This window comes from Lemur catta, chromosome 3, assembly GCF_020740605.2.
Source record: "Lemur catta isolate mLemCat1 chromosome 3, mLemCat1.pri, whole genome shotgun sequence".
Classification (NCBI taxonomy): domain Eukaryota; kingdom Metazoa; phylum Chordata; class Mammalia; order Primates; family Lemuridae; genus Lemur; species Lemur catta.
In genome coordinates, this window is record NC_059130.1 from 95,541,582 (window position 1) to 95,560,187 (window position 18,606).

General features: G+C 40.4%; 1 protein-coding gene across 4 annotated transcripts in view; it reads left to right on the forward strand.

Moving 5' to 3' along the window:
- The first annotated feature begins 5,746 nt into the window (after positions 1-5,746).
- FOXJ3 (forkhead box J3) overlaps positions 5,747-18,606 on the forward strand; it is a 125,225-nt gene continuing 112,365 nt past the window's right edge. For 2 of the 4 annotated variants that reach the window (XM_045545722.1, XM_045545725.1), the window contains exon 1: positions 5,747-5,957. The gene's annotated coding sequence lies outside the window, so the exon portion shown is untranslated. Of the gene's footprint in view, positions 5,958-16,835; positions 16,897-18,606 lie in introns of those variants that run through there. The other 2 variants (XM_045545724.1, XM_045545723.1) reach the window with 2 other exon arrangements.

Below are 18,606 nucleotides of genomic sequence, written 5' to 3' on the forward strand. Positions count from 1 at the left end.
AGCCTCTATTTCCTCAATCTCTCTCTCTCTCTCTTTGAGACATGGTCTTGCTTTGTCACCCAGGCTGGAGTTCAGTGGCATGATCATAGCTCACCTTGAACACCTGGCTCAAGTGATCCTCCTACCTCAGCCTCCAGAGTAGCTGGGACTGCAGGTGCATGCCATCACACCTGGCTAAATTTTTTGTAGAGATGGTGTCCCACTCTGTTGCCCAGGCTGGTCTTGAACTCCTGGCCTCAAGTGATCCTTCTGTCCCAGTCTCCCAAAGTACTGGGATTACAGATGTGAGCCACAGTGCCCAGTCTATGTTTCCTCTTCTTTAAAATGGAGATGACTACTTTGTAGTTTTACTGTAAGGATTAAATGAAAACAGATGCAAAGGGTATCATGTTGCCTGGCACACAAGGAACATTCAATAAATATTAGCTATTCCTCCACAAATCTTCCTTCAGCATTGGAGTTTCTTGATGGTTCTTATTTAGTTCATTAGGCACGAAGGAAGCCAATAACTTCACAACTTGAAATTAAACAATTGTTTCTTAACTACTAAGTTTGCACCCAGAGTTTCAGGCTTCTTTGGGCTGCAAATCTTGGCTGCTTTTTCCTGCTAACCAGGTTCCTTTCATTCTATCATTTCAAAAGATACTGCTAACTAACTGGTAGAGAGATTTTCCCTGATCCCACTCTATTTGAACATCCTCTGACTCACTATTCCAAGCACCACCCAAGTTTCATTTGCACCATTGCTTACACATAATGTAAATACTTTATTTGCTCTACCCATTGGTTAATGTTTGCTCAGCTGTCTTGGTGCCTTTTTGTCTTTCATTATGGTTTTAATTAGCTCAGTTGATTCTGAGAGTGGAGGGAAGCCAAGATTTAAGCCAGGTGGTTACAAGAACATGGATGAGTTGAGGAAAAAAATATTTTAGGTTAATACCTTCTGCTGGCGGAAAATATTCTAAGCTACTCCTTTCTACTGAGAATGTTAAGTAGTAGAGACTTTGGGAAGGATCACATGTTGCCAACTTGGAGTTGAAATTAACACCAAGCTCCCAGAGGGCAGGAACAAAATTTAAGGATGATTTACACAGAGTGATGCAGTCTAGCACCATGAGTTAGTTAGTCCCATCAGCCGCTAGTATTTAATGACCACTTAGAAGGCTATAACTTCCGTGGCCTCTACTTTTCTCTTACCCACCCAACATCTTTGATTTTGCATAAGCTGTTCTCCTCTGCTCCAGATCTTCTTCTCCTATTCCCAGCCTTGTTCTGTCTCTACATGGCAAATTCCTATTAATTTATTAAGACTTAGGCTTAACCTCACCTTTTAAGGGTGAAGTTTTCCTTGGTTCCTGTGCCTGCACTCCCTCCCTGCCCCATCCAATCTGACAGAATTAAGCTTTGCTTCTCTGTTTCCATGAAACAAGTACAAATTTCTACCAAATTGCATTGGGATTGTTTACGTGTCTGCTTCTCTTTTATTCTCTTTTGACTTCTTGGTATTTAGCACAGCACCTGGTATAGAGTAGGTGCTTGATAAATGATTATTGAATGTTGTTTATGTATGCATAGTGACAAACACTCAAATGTTGCCATTAAATAGCAGTCAGTGGTGCTGGTGCTGACAGCTTTCCAATGGCCTATGTGTAGCCTTTTTCCCCCCATCTATACATGAATTATAAAGTATTATATAATACCCATGGAATCTGGAAGGCTCTTCAGAGTGGGAATGACAGGAGGGGTTCTCTCATGTTTTTCTCTCTCCGTCTTGCAGGTCTTGGCTCATTTTAAATTCATTTCTCATTTTCTGCTTTCTTCTTACAACAAGTACAGAGGGAGAAAAGGATCAGGTAAAGCTTTATTTGTCTAAGTGGCTGTGGGTCATGTGAAGTGTTAAATACCCTGCTGTTGAAGCACTGCCAGTGCCAAATCAGGGTTTTTGTAGGGCTATTGCAGCCCAGCTTTGGGCTGTGTTTCTGTCAGGGAATTTATAATCCAGATGAACCTGGGAAAAGATTGCAAATGATACAGAACAATAAAACCTCTATCTTATGGCTACGATCAATTTGTATCTTTTAAGGATCTGTCCCCTGACTTTGATGCTATTTCCTCTTTGAGGGTTCTCTTGCCCTGCACCCTCGAGGCCTCCCAGCCCACTCCATCTCCCAAGTCAGTGAACTACTGTACTCTTTTCTGTGCGGACACTGGACCTGGTAAATAATAACAACAGCCGTCTTTGGGGGCCTTTATTTTTGGCAGGCTGTGCATAATCTCTTTTGCTAGATAGCTATGAATTATTGTTTCCATGTTATACGCATGGAAACAGAGACTAAGAGAAACTAAATAACTTGATGTAGGCGCAAAAGAAGCAAGCTATGGAATATTAGATTTGAACGCAGCTCTGCCTTCCCAATCTGGGCTTTAAGCTTTTCTTCTTCATAATGTCCCAGAATCCCCCCTGCTGCTATGGCCATTATAGCTTTTTTTTTTTTAATTAAAAAATTTTTAGGCCAGGTGTGGTGGTTCACACCTGTAATCCTAGCACTTTGGGAGGGCGAGGTGGAAGGATCGCTTGATGCCAGGAGTTCGAGGCCAGCCTGAGCAAGACTGAGACCGAGTCTCTACAAAAAAAATAGAAAAATTAGCCAGGTGTTGTGGCGAGAGCCTGTGGTCAAAGCTACTCTGGAGGCTGAGGCGGCAGGATTGCTTGAGCCCAGGAGTTTGAGGTTGCAGTCAGCTAGATGACACCACTGCACTCCAGCCTGGGTGACAAAGCGAGACCCTGTCTCAAAAAATTTTTTTTTTAAATAAATTTTGTCATATATATTTAAGGTATACAACATGTTATGGGATATATATAGGTAGTAAAAAGGTTACCATAGTTAAGCAAATTGATATACCCATCATCTTACATAGTTACTCATTTTTGTTTGTTTTTGTGTCAAGAGCACCTAAAATCTACTCACTTAGAATGACTCCCATATGCAATACAATTTTATTGCTCCTCCACTTTTTGACACCCTGGGGCTTGTGCTTCTCTCCTTCTCAAAGGCTGCTGATCCCCACCTCTCCACCCCATTCTGGCAGCTCTCCATCCCTGTGCTCTCTCCATCTCTATCCCCAACTAGCACAGAACAAGCACTTTTGGGAAGCACCTCAGAATACCAGACAAGTGAAAGGTTAGGAGCTGCCTAAGACTTGTAGGAGGTGATGATGAATGGGAGCCGAAAATTTCCAGACTTGGAGCTAAGTCCACAGTCTTTCTACTCTTTTACTATACCATCTGGCTGACTCCACTCAAGTGGCTCTGAGAGATTCCTTGTTTGGGACTTTTATGACCTTGATTCCAGTCTCAAGTTAAAACCTGGTGGCTATTGGCCTTGATTTCCTCCTCTCACAAATGGGGATAATATCAGCTTTGCCCATCTCCTTAAATGCATGACCCAGACTGTTCTTTACTACCCTTCTGCCTATAGCTGCCCTCAGATGATAGTGGGTTTTGAGCCCTGAAAGCCTGGGAAAAAGGTGTTAGTTATGTTATCAGGGATCTACCCAGTGGCCCAACAAAGAACTAGGAAGCTCCAATTCCCTTGGCAACTTGGAGCTCTGGGAACTTCTACCCTCTCTAAGGAAAGCTGGCAAGTTTGCCCTCCTCTTCAGGATACTATCTTCCTTATCACAGTATATTGTAATTATGTAATCTATTTGCTTCCCTGTAGACTAGACTATAAGTTCTTAAAGTATAGGCACTGGGTCTTTTTTAATTTTTTTTAGAGATGGTGGGCAGGGGATGGATGGGGTGTGCATCTTGCTATGTTGCCTAGTCTGGCCTTGAACTCCTGGGCTCAAGTGATTCTCTCGCCCCAGCCTCCCCAGTAGCTGGGATCACAGGTGCATGCCACCATGCCCAGCTGAGATTGTCCTATTTATCCTACTCATTGCTACCATCCTGGTTCAAGCCATTATCATGTACTTGGATAATGGAGCCTCTGACTTTCACCATTGTCCTCTCACCATCTGCTCTTAGCACAGCCCCAGGGTGATGTTTTGAAGGCATGAATAAGATCATATCACTCGTCTGTTCAAAGCCCTGTAGTGGTTCTGTTTCAGCCAAGATCCTTATAGTTCCCGGCAAGATCGGACTCTCTAACCTCATCTCCCTATTCCACTGCCATTTGCTCACCCTGCTCTAACATCCTGGATTCCTCATTATTTCTAACACTTCCAGGAATGCTTTCACCTCAGGGCCTTGCCACTAGCTGTTCCCTCTGCCTGGGTTTCTCTTCTCCAGACAACTGCATGGCTCACCCCCTCTCCTCTTTCAAGTCTTTGATTAAAGTCATTGTCTGAACTGGACTCACCCTGATGGCTCTATTTAAAATTGCAAGCCTCCTTCCTCCACTCTTCCTCACACCCCTTGCCCTGGTCTATTTTTTCCCACAGCACTCAATACTTTCTAACATACAACATAATTCTCTTACTATGTTTATCATCTTTCGCCCCATACTAAAATTACAGCTTCAAGAAACAAAATCATTTTTTTTCTCTTTCTTTTGTTCACTGAACTACTTTTTATTTTTTTAGAGATCTCAAGCACTAAAACAGTGTCTGGCAACCTTAGTAGTGATTGGCAAATATTTATTGAATGAATCTTCAGAGCCTTATCTAGATACAAAACATTTGACACTTTGAATCCCCAGTGCCTAGAAATACTTGGCAAATAGCAGGTATTCAATGTTTGTTGAAAGAATTGGGTGCTTAGATCTTTAACTACCAGAGGATGTGGCTACGTCAAAAAACTTCTCAGGGCCATTCACTCATGCCACTCCTTTTCCTTTAATCCAGTCGACCTAGTATTCATCTAACAGACATCCGAGTATCCAAATATTGAGCACCTAATGTGAATTCAAAAGCGTGTTTGGTGCTGCAGGGGAATATATGAATAGCACGAATGAAACAATAGCAAATAATACGTTGGAATGGAATTAAGTGTGAAATTACAGGGCAGATTATCGGTGCTAATAGGTTAGAGAAAAAAAATCAGTGAAGACTGACGTAGAAGTAAATTCCAAAGTTCACTAGTCCACCAAACTACCCTTCTAAACGCTCCACCTATTGATAGCAGGACCATAACCTGGGCAGCTACCCTGAGACTCAGTGGGCTTGTAGAGTTCCAACTCCTTCGTTTTAAGGAGAAGGAAAGACTAGGCACGGGAAAGGCCTCAGCAGAGATGGGTCTAGAATCCGGGACTCGTTAAGTTCTGAAAGGGTGTCCTGAAGGTCCAAGGCGCCTTTGTCGAGGCCTCTAGAATCCGCAGTGTGCCAGGTGGAAAAGGGGGTCCGCTTTCCTGGAGAGGCTAAAGTGCCTGTCACTACGGTGAGGTGGCGGAGGTTGGGGGGCAGGGAGGTCACGGGGCACCACTCCTCCGGAGCATGGGGGCCCTGGTATCCGTGGGCAGGGTCCAAGGCCACCGATCCCTGCTGTCCTCAACTGCGGGGCCGTCTCCGCCGCCCTCGCTCCCCAGAAGCCAATCTGAGGCGCAGGGACCTCAAGTCGCTCGGAACCGCCGGCCGCTAGTTGACGCGGGCTGCGCTCAGGCAGATCCCCGGGAGTCCCGGGGCACTACTTGTCCCAGCGGAGGGATCCCGCGCGCGTCGAAACGGACGTGACCGCGAAAGGCCGTGACGGCGCAAACGCCGGGCCGGTGGCGCAGCGACGTCGCAGGAGGCGGGGGCGGCGGCCGTGGGGGCGGGGGCGGGAGGGAGAGCGGGTCGGGAAGTAGTTCCGGGTGCGCGGCCCCGGATGTTGGCTGCTCCCGCTGCCGCCGCCGCTGTCGGCGCTGCTCGGGGCCTCGGCCGCTCGCACCAGGCGCCGTTGGGGTCTTTCCCGGGGGGTGGAGACGCACGCAGCGGCCGGGGGCTCGGCCGGGCCGTCCCGGCCTGCGCAGCCTGAGGTAAGTGCCCGCGCTGAGGCGGTCCGGCCGGAGCGGCGGGCGAGGAGGCGGGGCTGGGGCATCTCCCGGGACAGAGGCAAGGGCTGCCCTCCGCGAGACGCCCTCTCCCTTCTCTCAGCCGCGGCTGCGCTGCGGGGTGGCGGCGGGCGGGGCAGGGGGCCCCGGCCCAGCCTGGGGCCGGGCGGGTGGCGAGGGCTGGGTCCCTCCCTCCCCCGCGGCGCTTCTCCTCAGCTGCTGCTGCCCCTCAGCCGGGAAGCAGCGGCTCCGCGCCTCCCGCCCCTCCCCCAGGCGGGGCCCCGGGGAACCAGACGTGGACCCCGGGGGCTCAGAGTCCGAGGACAGTGACAGTCTCTTTCCCTCCGTGACCTGCCCCCTGGCCTGCGCTGGCCCCCTGGCACGATGCAGCTTCTTCCATTCAAGCTTGGGGGCGCTGTTCGGCTGGCAAGGCAGGCTGTAGCTCACGCCTCGGGGTGCCCTTCGGGGTGAGGAGGCCCGTGCGAGGGGGCCTGCGTTCCCGCCCATCCTGTCGCTGTGTCCTTTGCTGGCATTAGAGCAAAGGCAGCCGTTCCATGCGTACGTGTTGCTGTCCTGTGTGTGTTGCATCCTGCCCACGTGGTAGGGTGTCCCCCCCACCCCACCTCCATTTTTGCAGCTGGTGAGGAGGGAGGTTAACGGGATGGTTGTTCCTCTGTGATTTCCTCCTAGTGGCGTGGAAGGTGTTATGGTCAGTTGTTTTGCCGAGGCTGACTGTTGGTTAGGTGGAAGAATCAAGAGTTGTACTCTGAAATTGAGACTAGTAGGGGACATAACAGGGCTTAGTTTCATTGACATCTTTTCTCCTTTCCCATTAGCTTCTCTTGTTCTTTTCTCTACTGCTTAATCCTAAAGAGAGAATAAGAATAAGCACTTGCTACCGAGGCGTTCAGGTGTACAGTTTTCATTTCTCTGTTCTACTTTTTGTGGTATGATTGGCGAAGGTTTTTCTGTTCTGTGTTGGCACAGTCCACGTCTGTGTTGTTCCTAGTTGGATTCTTGGAGCCAGGGAGTTAGAGATTGGTGGGCATCTTTTTTTTTTTTTTTTGTCTTTTCCCGACATTTATTTGTCTTTATTTTTTTCCCTTCTATTTTGTGAAAAAGCATCTATGTCCTAGGAGTGTTAAATGCATAGCTGTTTTCTTGCAAGGCAGTGCTAGGTAGTTTCACTTAGTAAGTTACTTAGTTTATGGAAGCTCTTTTATTTTACTTTTCCTCTCTTTCTATGGAATACATTTGCACTGTCTGTTTCTTGAAACTAGCTTTGAAACATGTGTTTTGAGTATTTCTTTCTTTCCCTAATGTCTCTTCCAGGTTAGGGTTTCCATCTTCCTGTGTTTTGCTCTTTTGAGACCACAGATTGCTCCCTTGCAGGGAATAGGCCACAGTAAGCAGTGAGAGAAGCCTTTTATTCCTCCTAGTCTTAGCAAATATTTATAGAAAAGCAGTAACTCCTGTCTGTTTTTCTGTCTGGTGGCATATATAGATGTGTTTGAATTTTTTAGTTTTTTAGATAAATATGAGGATTACCCTTTTTGGTTTTGTATCTCGGAGTTGAGGTGAATCTTCTTGGTTTTGTGTTGCTGAAGTTATTGAGGAGTTTCTCATATCTTTATGAGATATTTTTTGGGTGAGGCCAGGACATGTTTATTTTGGCCTTTTTTAGTTTATTAGTTTGGGTGAAATAAAAAATTTTACTGTCTTGAAGTCGCTTTTTAGATTCCCAAATGGCCAGCATTGTAACTTTGTTTTCCACATTGTGTATTTTTTGAGTATATTTTTGAAATTGTTTTTTTCCTTTTCATGTGGTACAATTGTTAGTATATTCTTCTTTTTCTTCTTTGTAGAGTAAAAATATGTAAATGCATATTCTGTCTGCTTTCATTATGCTAGGTATAGGTGGGGCAGTGGAAAATAGAGAATGTTGTTCTGATACATTCTGAGACACGTTTTCTTAGTAAGTCAGTCAGCATTTGTGTACTTCTGCAAAGTTCCGTGCTGTGTGTGAAGTAGTCTGTGTGAAGAGACACAAGGAATAAAATATGTGGTCTCTTTGAAAGCTTTAACTTATGTTGGAAGAAGACAAGTTGTTTCTTCCATAGGAGAAACAAGTTCATCATTCGTGATTACCAAACAACATCGGACTCCTGGTTGGGATAACAGTGCAACTGAGTTCAAAGGTATAGTGACATTTGAGAAAGACAGGAATTTCCAAAGGGGAAGAGGTGTATTCCAGGAGAGTGCAGGGGCATGTGCAAAGGCAGAGAAGTGGCAGTGTACAAAACATAGCAAGTTCCTTGAATCTGTACTGGTGAATAATAAATGAGCTTAAGATTGGTGAGGGGGTATTGGTGGAGGATCTTTCAAGGATAGAGTTTAGTTTGATAGGGTGCCACAGTGGGTTCTGCAGAATGAGATGCATATTGTTCCTGAGGAAGGTTTTTCTATTAGCTGAGTGTACTGGGAGTGGGGAGACTGACTAGAATGCTTTTTGAAGAATTTTAGGACTAAAATGATGAGGGTCTGACATAAGATAGTGGCTAAAATAATAGCTGATATTTATTGAGTACTTACTGTACACCATTGTTTTAAGCTCTTTACATGTGTTTAACTCATTAAATCTTCATAAGAAAGTCTTAAAATCATGAAGGGACTTTGGCAAGTTACTTAACCTTATGCATTTTCATATACAATGAGTAGTCAGACAGAATGTAGATTTTGCACTGATCAGAGCTATAGATGGTAGTAAAACACATATTAGTACATGTATTTTGGGAGGGAAGTAGTGTAATGGGGAAAGAGCTTTGAGAGTTGGAACTTCGGGTCACATAATAGGCTAATAGATCATTCTGAGAACCAGGAAGTGCATCGGTGTCACAGAAGCCAAAGATAGGAAGATTTTTTGCAAGGTAGGATTGTTGACAGTATCAAATACGGTCTCCAAGTTCAGAAACAAGGACCATGATGAAAAGACTGTTGAACTAGATCAAAGAAGGTAATTTGTAGCCTTAGAGAGAATTTTGAAAGGGAGAATAAGAACAGATACCACATTTGTTTTTCACAGGATTTGTAGACATTCTGGTCTGGTGTGGTAATTCTTAATATTTTCTCTTAATGCTTCCTTTAGTCTCGTTCGCTTGTCAGATCTACTCAAATATCAGAAAATTCACTATTTTTTCTTTGAAAAAGAAACAAACTTGTGTTCTAAAGCCAGTGATTTTATACTTTTAACGGTTCTCTCCTTAAACTTTTTTTCTTATTCTTTTAAAAAACATCTTTATTGAGATATAATTCACATACCATAAAATTCACTGATTTAAAGTATACAATTCAGTGGTTTTTAGTGTATTCAGAGTTGTGCAAACATCACCACAATCATTTTTGGAACAGCATTTCAAAAAGAAACCTAGTACTCATTAGTAGCCACTCCCCATTTCCCGCTCTCACCCAGTCCTAGGGAACCACTTATGTACCTCCTTTCTCTATAGATTTGCCTATTTTGGACATTTCATACAACACATAGTCTTTTTAGTCTGATTTCTTTCACTTAGCTTATGTTTCAAGGCTCATCCATGTTGTAGCAAGTGTCGGTATTTCATTCCTATTTATTGCCTAATAGTATTCCACTGTATGGATATACTATATTTTTATCCATTCATCAGTTGATAGACAATTTGAATTTGTTACTCTTTTAAACCCTTCCCCATCTTTACACCCCCCCCCCCATACCGTGGCTTTTCTTTTATATCATAACCTCTGTTGTGCATTTTGCTAGGCATTAGGGATATAAAGATGAGTAAGACACCTTGAACATTCATATGATGTTTTAATGGTTTATGTACATTTTCTCATACGTTATCTAATTTGATCTCACAATAACCGTGTGATGTAGGCAAAACATCTATTAAGATGAACAGTTTGAAGTTTAGGTGACCTGCCCAAGATTGCACACTTAGGTCTTAGTTTGTGTTTGTGCTAGTGCCACTAATCTGTGCTGTTATTCCAACTTAAAGGATTTCTGTGTACATTCCTGGAGACTTAGAGAGACTGGGAAATCCACTTACTTGGGGAATCACTGATTATTAATGGTTAATCTTTGAGACTTAAAATGAAGGCTTTTCTCCCCAGATTCTGGTACTTGTTTGCTGTTTTAGACAAGTCAGTTGATATTTCTGCCTTTTCTTTTAGAACTTCAATGGCGTTAATAGGATGATAATAATGGTAGTGGTAATAAAAATAGCTAACAATTTTTGAGGCCTTAACATGGACCTAAAAGCACTTTACGTTTTTTATTCAAATATTCACAACAACCTCTAAGATTTTATTATTTTATTATCATAGTTTTATAGATTTTATTGTTTTCATAATTTTATAGATGAGGAAATAGGCACAGAGAGGCTAAGTAACTTGCCTAAGAGTACATTGCTAGGAATGAAAAGAGCCAGGATTTGAACCCCTGCAGTCTGTTTTCAGAACTTACTAGCTCTTAATCACGACACTGTTGTTTACTGTGTTATGAATTAATTGAGGGTAATAAGTAAGGGCATGACTAGAATATGAAGATTAGATTTTGAATATAGTTAAACAGCAAAGTTAACTTGACATTGCATCCACATTTCTTTTAAAAATGGACCTGTCACTACACTGTACAAAGATACATGTTGTTTAGACATTCAGGTACATTTTTTTGTTTGTCGCTGCTAATAGCCTCTCAATTCAGAAATTACATCATTTTCACTTTTTTTCATTGTTGGCTTTGCTAGTCACTTAGCTTTCCACATTGCCACCATTCAGAAACCTTGGCCTGAAACAGCTAAAGCTCACTTTTACCTCTCTCTTCAGCCTTCCTTTAACTGTGACTTTTTGTTTTCCATTTTGAACAGTTAGCCTTTCAGTCTTAGAGGGAGATAATCTTTACCTCCTCCACCCCAAAACTCAGAAAACACCACAGTGGCATTTTATAACAACTGTCAAAAAATTTGACCATCTTAATTGGCATAACTGGATTTTAGTGCACAAATAAGAACCAAAGCACAGTGTTTTGGTCAAAGAGATTGATTTATACTGAAATTGGAAGAGGCATCTGCTGTACACGATTTTTGATTTAATAGAATTTGTTATAACCAGATCAGCAGAGCATTATTATTGTGGGCCATCTGTTGGGATATGGAAATAGCTTTGTTATATGGAACCAGATGTTGTACTTGTATGTATAACGCTGGCATTCTACTTAAGTAACCTTTTGTAGTTAGGTACCTTTGGTTGCTATTCTATTTGACATATATATCAACTGATAACCTGAGAATGTGGTGTTTTTCAAAGTGATTATTACTCTTCTATGGGATCAGGACAAAAATCAAGGAAAGAAAAAGGAAATGAGACTCATCTGGTGTCAAACTTTAGTACTAACAAGATAAAATCGAGGGTAAATATGAATATATGATATGAGATAATTAGTACTGTATTTAGTAAGAACTCTTAATTTGACGCCATTACTAGAGGCCTAGTTTCTAGTAATAACTAAGCCACTTTGGTTGCTTCAAGAATTTTACCATAAATCTAAAGTGATTTCATTTTGGTATAATCAGACCTGTGTTACCATTGCACTCTCTGACTTGTAGCCTATCATCAATGGATGAAGTAGTCTGTAACGGGCTCAAACTTATAGAGTGGGACTCAAACTTACAGAGTGCAATAAAAAGAACTGTTGTTAGAACAAAATTTTATGGAACTCTCTTCTTCTGAGTTGAATGGTAACAGTTTGGGGATAGGGGAGTCCTTCATTGGGAATTTTTAGAGAGAATCTCCAGAAATTGCACATTGGCTATTTTTCATTGTCTTCAAATCAGTGTAGAGAGGGTCATTGAAGAATTGACCAACTACTCCAGGATGACCCCGTGTCTGAAAGAGACTTTCTCTAATAGATTGATTTCAGCCAAAATTTTCACCTGGAGTACAAAGCACAAAGCTGTTGTGAATTCTCCTGCCTAGATAGAGCCCTGCTCAGTGGTTATCAAGGAAATCAGATTGACCTTCTGATTGATTGGTAGACTATGGTGCTAATGTGACCTTGTTAAAAACCTTGGAAGTTGGAATCATGTTTTTCCTAAGGTTGAGACCTCATTTTAATTTGATACCATTAACAAGCCTTGTTTCTAATAATTACTGTGTGTCGAAACATAGATTTGTGAGAGGAATGGGGAGAAAGACTGCATGAACTCACTAATAACAGTTTCAAATTGTTTGCTTATGAGAGATGGTATAATATGATGAAAGTAGGTTATTGTTAAGATCCTAGATTTTGTTTGGCGGGTACATGTGTGCTTATTAAATTATTAAAAATAACTTTAAAAAGTTTCTATGGCTTGGCTGTAGAACATTGGGAAATTCATTATAGGCATAGCAGTCAAATATGCAGCAATCAGGAGCAGGTGTTTCATCTAAATGAAGATGGAGCAGACCGTGAAGGCAGGAGGTGAAGGATATATATGGCACTGGTTTCTGCTATTGTGGTTGGATCCGTGAGTCTATGGCACACTTTACCTGTCTACCCTGTGAAAGGAGCTATTGATGGTTTAGTCCCACCATGTATGTATACATGGGTAGCAATCACTGTCAGAAATGGCACCTTTGGATATCAGTGGAAGTCATGTTTTATAGTGTTTACTATAGGGGATGTGTATTTTCAAAAGACATTTGAATACTGTGTTTTTCAAAAGCATTTTCTCTGATCTGTTGGATTTTGGAGCCTCACAACGGCCCATGATACAGGTAGGGCAAGTAATATTCCTACTGACAAATGGGGAGAATGAGATAAAAGCCAAGACAGTGTCACTCAGTTATTTAGTAGCGGAGTAGACACTAAAACCCAGACCTTGCGTTCTCCTTCTTGTCTTGTACTCTTTTTAATAGAGGACTGACAATGTTTTGATGAGGAGCATACTTTGGATTTTTGAGGTAAAAATGGAAGATTATAGACTCCAAAGCACCTGGGCTACTTGGAACAGAATATATCGTATGATAATATTGACTTAGGGGACACAAAAGAAGCAACTTCTTCCTTTGTTAAATTTAGGTCCATTTCTAGTCATTGGAAACATTTTTGCTTGAATCTGCATTTTTGTCTTTGTAGAATTCTGGAGGTATGAAGGGGAGGGAAAGTAAAGGATTACTAAATAGCAGTTTTGGTCTTATTTTATGGGAGTACACATCTATAAAATTTAGACATTGAGAAATTATATCTGGAACCAGGAGGGTGCTTAGGTTATTACCACAGTGGGAAATCTATTGTCCCTTGCCTGGTAGGTAGGAAGAGTGATAGTATATAAAGAAGTTATAACTGCATAGAAAAAACGACTGGGAGAGAATGCATCACTATGGGTAATTTTCTCCTTTGAACCTGTCTGTATTTTCTAAGTTCTCTACAGTGAGCATATATCATTTTTACAGTCAGAAAAAGAAAACATACAATATATGATTTTTATGGTTCAAATGAAAATTTGGAAAAATGTGAATCTTAAGACTTTCGAAGAGCAGTTTAAACACTTGATGCTCTCAAAGTGTTTTGCTTTCAGTTATGTTAAATCAGTTTAATAAGTTATTTGATTATAATCTTATGGGTCAAGTTGTGAGTGTGTTAAGTGGTTTGAATTTTTCTTTGCATTAGAATTTGGTCATTTAGCTCTGCTTATCAAGAAATTAATTTTGGTTCTCCAGAATCATCCAAGGCCTTGAGTTTACTTACAGTAATTATTTATCAATAAATCATCTAGAAATAGCACTCTAATGTATCCTGAAGATTGATTTAAGTATCTCCTCATATGCTTCCATTCCCTGACAGGTTTCTAATAGGAAAAACCAAATTGTTAACACTTCTTTAAGGTACTGTTTTTCATGTTCACTCACCACTGACTCACCTTAAAGTAGCTTTCAGTCCTGTAAGCCCCATTCATGGTAAGTGCCCTATACAGGTATACTATTTTTATCTTTTATATAGTATTTTTACTATACCTTTTCTATGTTTAGATATACAAATAGTTACCATTGTTTACAACAGCCTACAGTATTCAGTACAGTAACATGCCTTACAGGTTTGTAGCCTAGGAGGAATAGGCTGTACTATATAGCCTAGGTGTGTAGTAGGCTATACCTTTTAGGTTTGTGGAAGTACACTCCATGATGTTCACATGATTAAATTGCCTAATAATGCATTTCTCAGAAAGTGTCTCCATTGTTAAGCGATGTGTGACTAGTAATAAATGAAAGGACATTTCATATTTAAACTTAATTTTAAGAATTTCAATATTGGTATACATAGATTGTATAAAAAATTACCTTCTGTCTAATATAATGAGATAAACAGTATTTCCTAGAATATTAAGAATTAATCATTCAGGTCAGTGAAGTATCCCACTAAAACACTTGATACATAGTCATTTGGCTACTTTTAGAACATCTTTAGTCACTGATAGCTGTAAGGTAACCTGTTTATTGTTAGCTGTAATTGAGGCAAAATTTGCTTCTAACTTCTTCTCTTCCTAGTTCTTCCCTGTGGAACATTAGAGACCTAGTCTTCCTTCTTTCGTAAGATAACCCTTCAAATATTTGAAGGTGATTATTCAGCAAATATTTCTTGAGTACCAACACATGCAGGACATTGTTTTGGGCATTGTGAAAGATCCAAGGGTAATTAATAGGCATAGTCTGTTCATGAGAAATGGGTAAAGATAAAGAGCCATGGGTTTGCTGAGAAGAAAGTGTTTTTGCTTATGATCAAGAAAGCTTTGTGGAGAAGAATAGTGTTTGAATTAAGATAGAGATGGGGCATTCTAGGCTGAGAGCATAATCAGAGAGATCAGGAAGCACAATGTAAGTTAGAGGAATAGAAAGAGACCCAGGTTAGTTGTTTCCTAAACTATCCTCCAGAGTCCAGAATATTAAAAGCGTTTATTATTCTGTCTTCATGTATTCCCAGCATCTGGAGGAGTGTTTGACAAATAATTGGAGTTCAGTAAATAGTTGAATAAATGAATAAATTGTCACATTTGGGAGATACCGGATATCTTTTTCTTGGACATTTACAAAGCAGTTTAGAATATTGAACACTTTGAAAAGTCCATCTCAAACTTTTTTGACTGTGGAATGACCATTAACTTTTGAAATCTTCTGGAAAATATTTCTCTGGGTCTATATGGTAGAGGTGAGATGGAAGGCTGGGAAGTATTTTTCTTCTCCAAGTGAAACACAGCAAGTTTCTTCAGTCATTCTACACTTGATAATTTGGTTTTTATACTCCTCACCAGTCTGATAACCCTCCCTGTAAGCATTCTAGCTTGTGAGTGTTTTTAAAATGTGGTGCTCAAAACAGGACACAATACTCCAGTTGTGAACTAATCAGTGAAGAGTACATGGTACTGTTACTGTCCTTTTCTGGATATTATTCTTCTAATGAAGACTAAGATTGTATTTTGTTTCTTTTTAGCAGCTGAGTCACTCTCTTGGCTCATATTCAGTTCTCATATTAATTTACAAGAAGTTCTTTGAGTAGATTCAGAGAGATTTCCTATTAGAGCTAACAAATGAATGCCCATTTTCTTCTGATTGAGTCTAGGCTGTTTTCTCAGAAGTACTAGTCATTCTTAGCTTCCTGAAATCTGAGAAAGAAAAGAAAAAGAATTAATTGTACATTTCTCGAGTTGAGCAACTAACACCAAAAGACTTTGATCCAACTGCCCTTCTGAGTACACTCAAAAGTATGTAAAATATAATGAACCCTCCTTTACCCATCATTGAGATTCAACAAATTAAGATAGTTGCCACATTGCCTCAATGTATTTTAAAGAAAAAACCACATGCCATCATTGTATCTAACAAAATTGACAATATTTCTTAGGTATCAACTAATGTTGAGTTCATAATCAAATGCCCTAATTGTTTAAAAATGGCTTTTTATAGTTGATTTTAATTGAATCAAGATCCAGACCAGGTACATACATTGCATTTGGTTATGTTTCTTAAATCTCTTACCACAGCCCCATCGCCCTCCGCACCCCCTTGTTGGCATAATTTGACTCTTTCCACTCCTTTGGCTCTTCATGTCTCTTTCTGTACCAAATTCTGTTACTGTTCCTTTTGAAATATCTATCAGATTTTTTTCTTCCTTCACAACAATTCAACAGGCATTTTGGAATATTACGTACAAAACATGTGCTAGGCATTGTGGGTGATAAGAGGTTAATTTGACATGTATCTGGTTCACTAGGAGCCAGCATTCCAGGGGTAGAGGCAGATGTTACAGAAACAATATGAAGTGGATTATTTGCCTTCTAGTGGGTCATGCCTTGATTATAATAGCCTCCCATTTTTTTTTCCCCCTGGAAAATGCTGTCAGTGGAATCTTCTTAATACATCACTTTAAACGTGTATAGATCAGGAACCCACAGTTGATTCCCTCTTCAGTCAATCCAAATAACATAATGTTTTTGGCCTGTCACTCATTTCTTCCACTGGCTCCCACCGCTACCCAAAGTGAAACTCTTCCTCAAGGTACAAAAACCTTTTTTTTTTTTTTAAATAAGCTTATATTATGTAGAATTTTTATTTCTCCAGCAAGATTATAAACATCTGGAGAGCAGAAATCATGTTTTCTTTTTCTGTATAATACTGAGAGCTTAATAAGTACTTTTGGAGAGTCCAGGCCTGTTCTTCCTGTCTACTGCCCTCCTAGAATCAGCTGGAGCTTCTGCCAGTTAAATAGTCCAGATCTGAGTCTCTTACCTCAGAAGTCTCCTTAAAAATAGTCCATTCACTGTGTCCACGGCAGACTGATTTTTGGTTGTATTTAGACTTGACTGTCTCATCGTAGCACTTCAGGCAGCCATTACCTATTGAGCACGACTGGCAATTGGTAGGTAAGCTTTCTGCTGTCCTTGTCCTAAACCAGTAGTTCCAGAATTAAACTGTGTATCAGAATCACCTGAGAGAATTTCTGATGACTAGATTTCCCAAGTTTCACTCTAGACTTCTAAATCAGGATTTCCAGGAATAGGATAGAAAATGATTCTTAGGGAGTCAGCAGTGGTTTGTAGACTGACTTTGGGGACCAGGCAGATAATTTTTATTTGTTTAACACCGCTGGCAATGGAGACTTTATAGCTTCCTCTCCTTTCAGTTGCAGTACAGTATTTCATTCCTCTGACAACCAGTAAGTTCTGATAGGTTCAATTTACTTTTCAGCAGTATGGTAGGATCTCTTGCTTTGAATTACACCAGGCAAAGCACATGAATCAAATGCCCAAGATAAAGATACAGGATCCAGTGAGGTGGCATCTTGGTTTTCTAAATATAACTGAACTAAAATTTAAAGCCTCAAAACCCATCAGCCCTCCAAAAGCTTATTCCATCTTTGTTTAGTGAATACTTTAAAAGTTGTTTAAAATTAAAGAGTTCAACATTTTTGCAATGGATAATCTTTTGGATTTTTCATATTTCATGTGTATTCAATAGAGGTTAAACGTGTGATTTAATTTCATATACCTCTGATTTTCTATGAAAATAAATCCATACATTGGAAAAAAGTTCTTTATTAGACTATATGATATGATTTTGGGACTGGATATTGTGGTTAAGTTATTGAACAAATTAGAGAGACTGAAGCTTCAGGCTTATCTAGTGAGTTAATGACAGACCCAGAAATAGAATCTTGTGCTATTTGCTTGGGTTATGATTTAGTTTGAAGAGGGTGGCCTGTGATCTGTTTACATAAATTGCAGGAAGTAAGGTTTGGGGTTTGGAAGAAGTTAGAACTCTGTGATGTTTGGCCAGGAAGCACCCCTCCCCCATATTCACCACCTGTTTTATCAGCAGTAGTCCTAAAATATGGAGGGAAAAGAGGCAGTTCAGACTTAAACTTCCTAGTCTTAAAACAGTCTTAAAAAGTTGAAGCTGATTGTTGATTAGCATACCTATTTCATCTTCTTTTAGTCTTTTCTTGGCCCTGATCTTGTTTTAGGTGGCTATACTATAGCCTAAATAGTTGATTTGTAGAAAGTGGTAGAGTGGTTTCCTTTAGGGTTTTTTTTTTTCAGGTGTATGAAGCTTTTTAATGAGCCATACATGTATCTTCATTAAACATGTTTAATGAATAAACAGTATGGTTATAGTGTAGGTCACCAGAAAATAAACTTGGCTGAATAGTTCAAGGGGTTATAGATTTGAAAATAATAGCTATTACTAGCGTTGTTTTGTGGTGAAGTCATTACTTTTACCCTCCCTTTCCTGTTCCAGCTTTGGGGGTTGGGGATGGATCCTGTGGTACTAGTGGAGAGAACATGATAGAATAAAAACATTTGTGTGTGGTGGTTCTGAACTTGCTCTCTTTTTTCCCTAACAACTTTGTTAAGATATAATTTGTATACCATACAATTCACCAATTTAAAGTGTAAAATTCAATGTTTTTTAATAAATTCAGAGGGTTGTGCAACCATTGCTACGATCTAATTTTAGAACATTTCCCTCCCCCTCTAAAGGAAACTCCATACCCACTAGCAGTCAATCCCTGGCCCTTTTTTTTTTTACCTCTCCTCCTCCGACTGCAAGCCCTTAGAAAACTACTAAT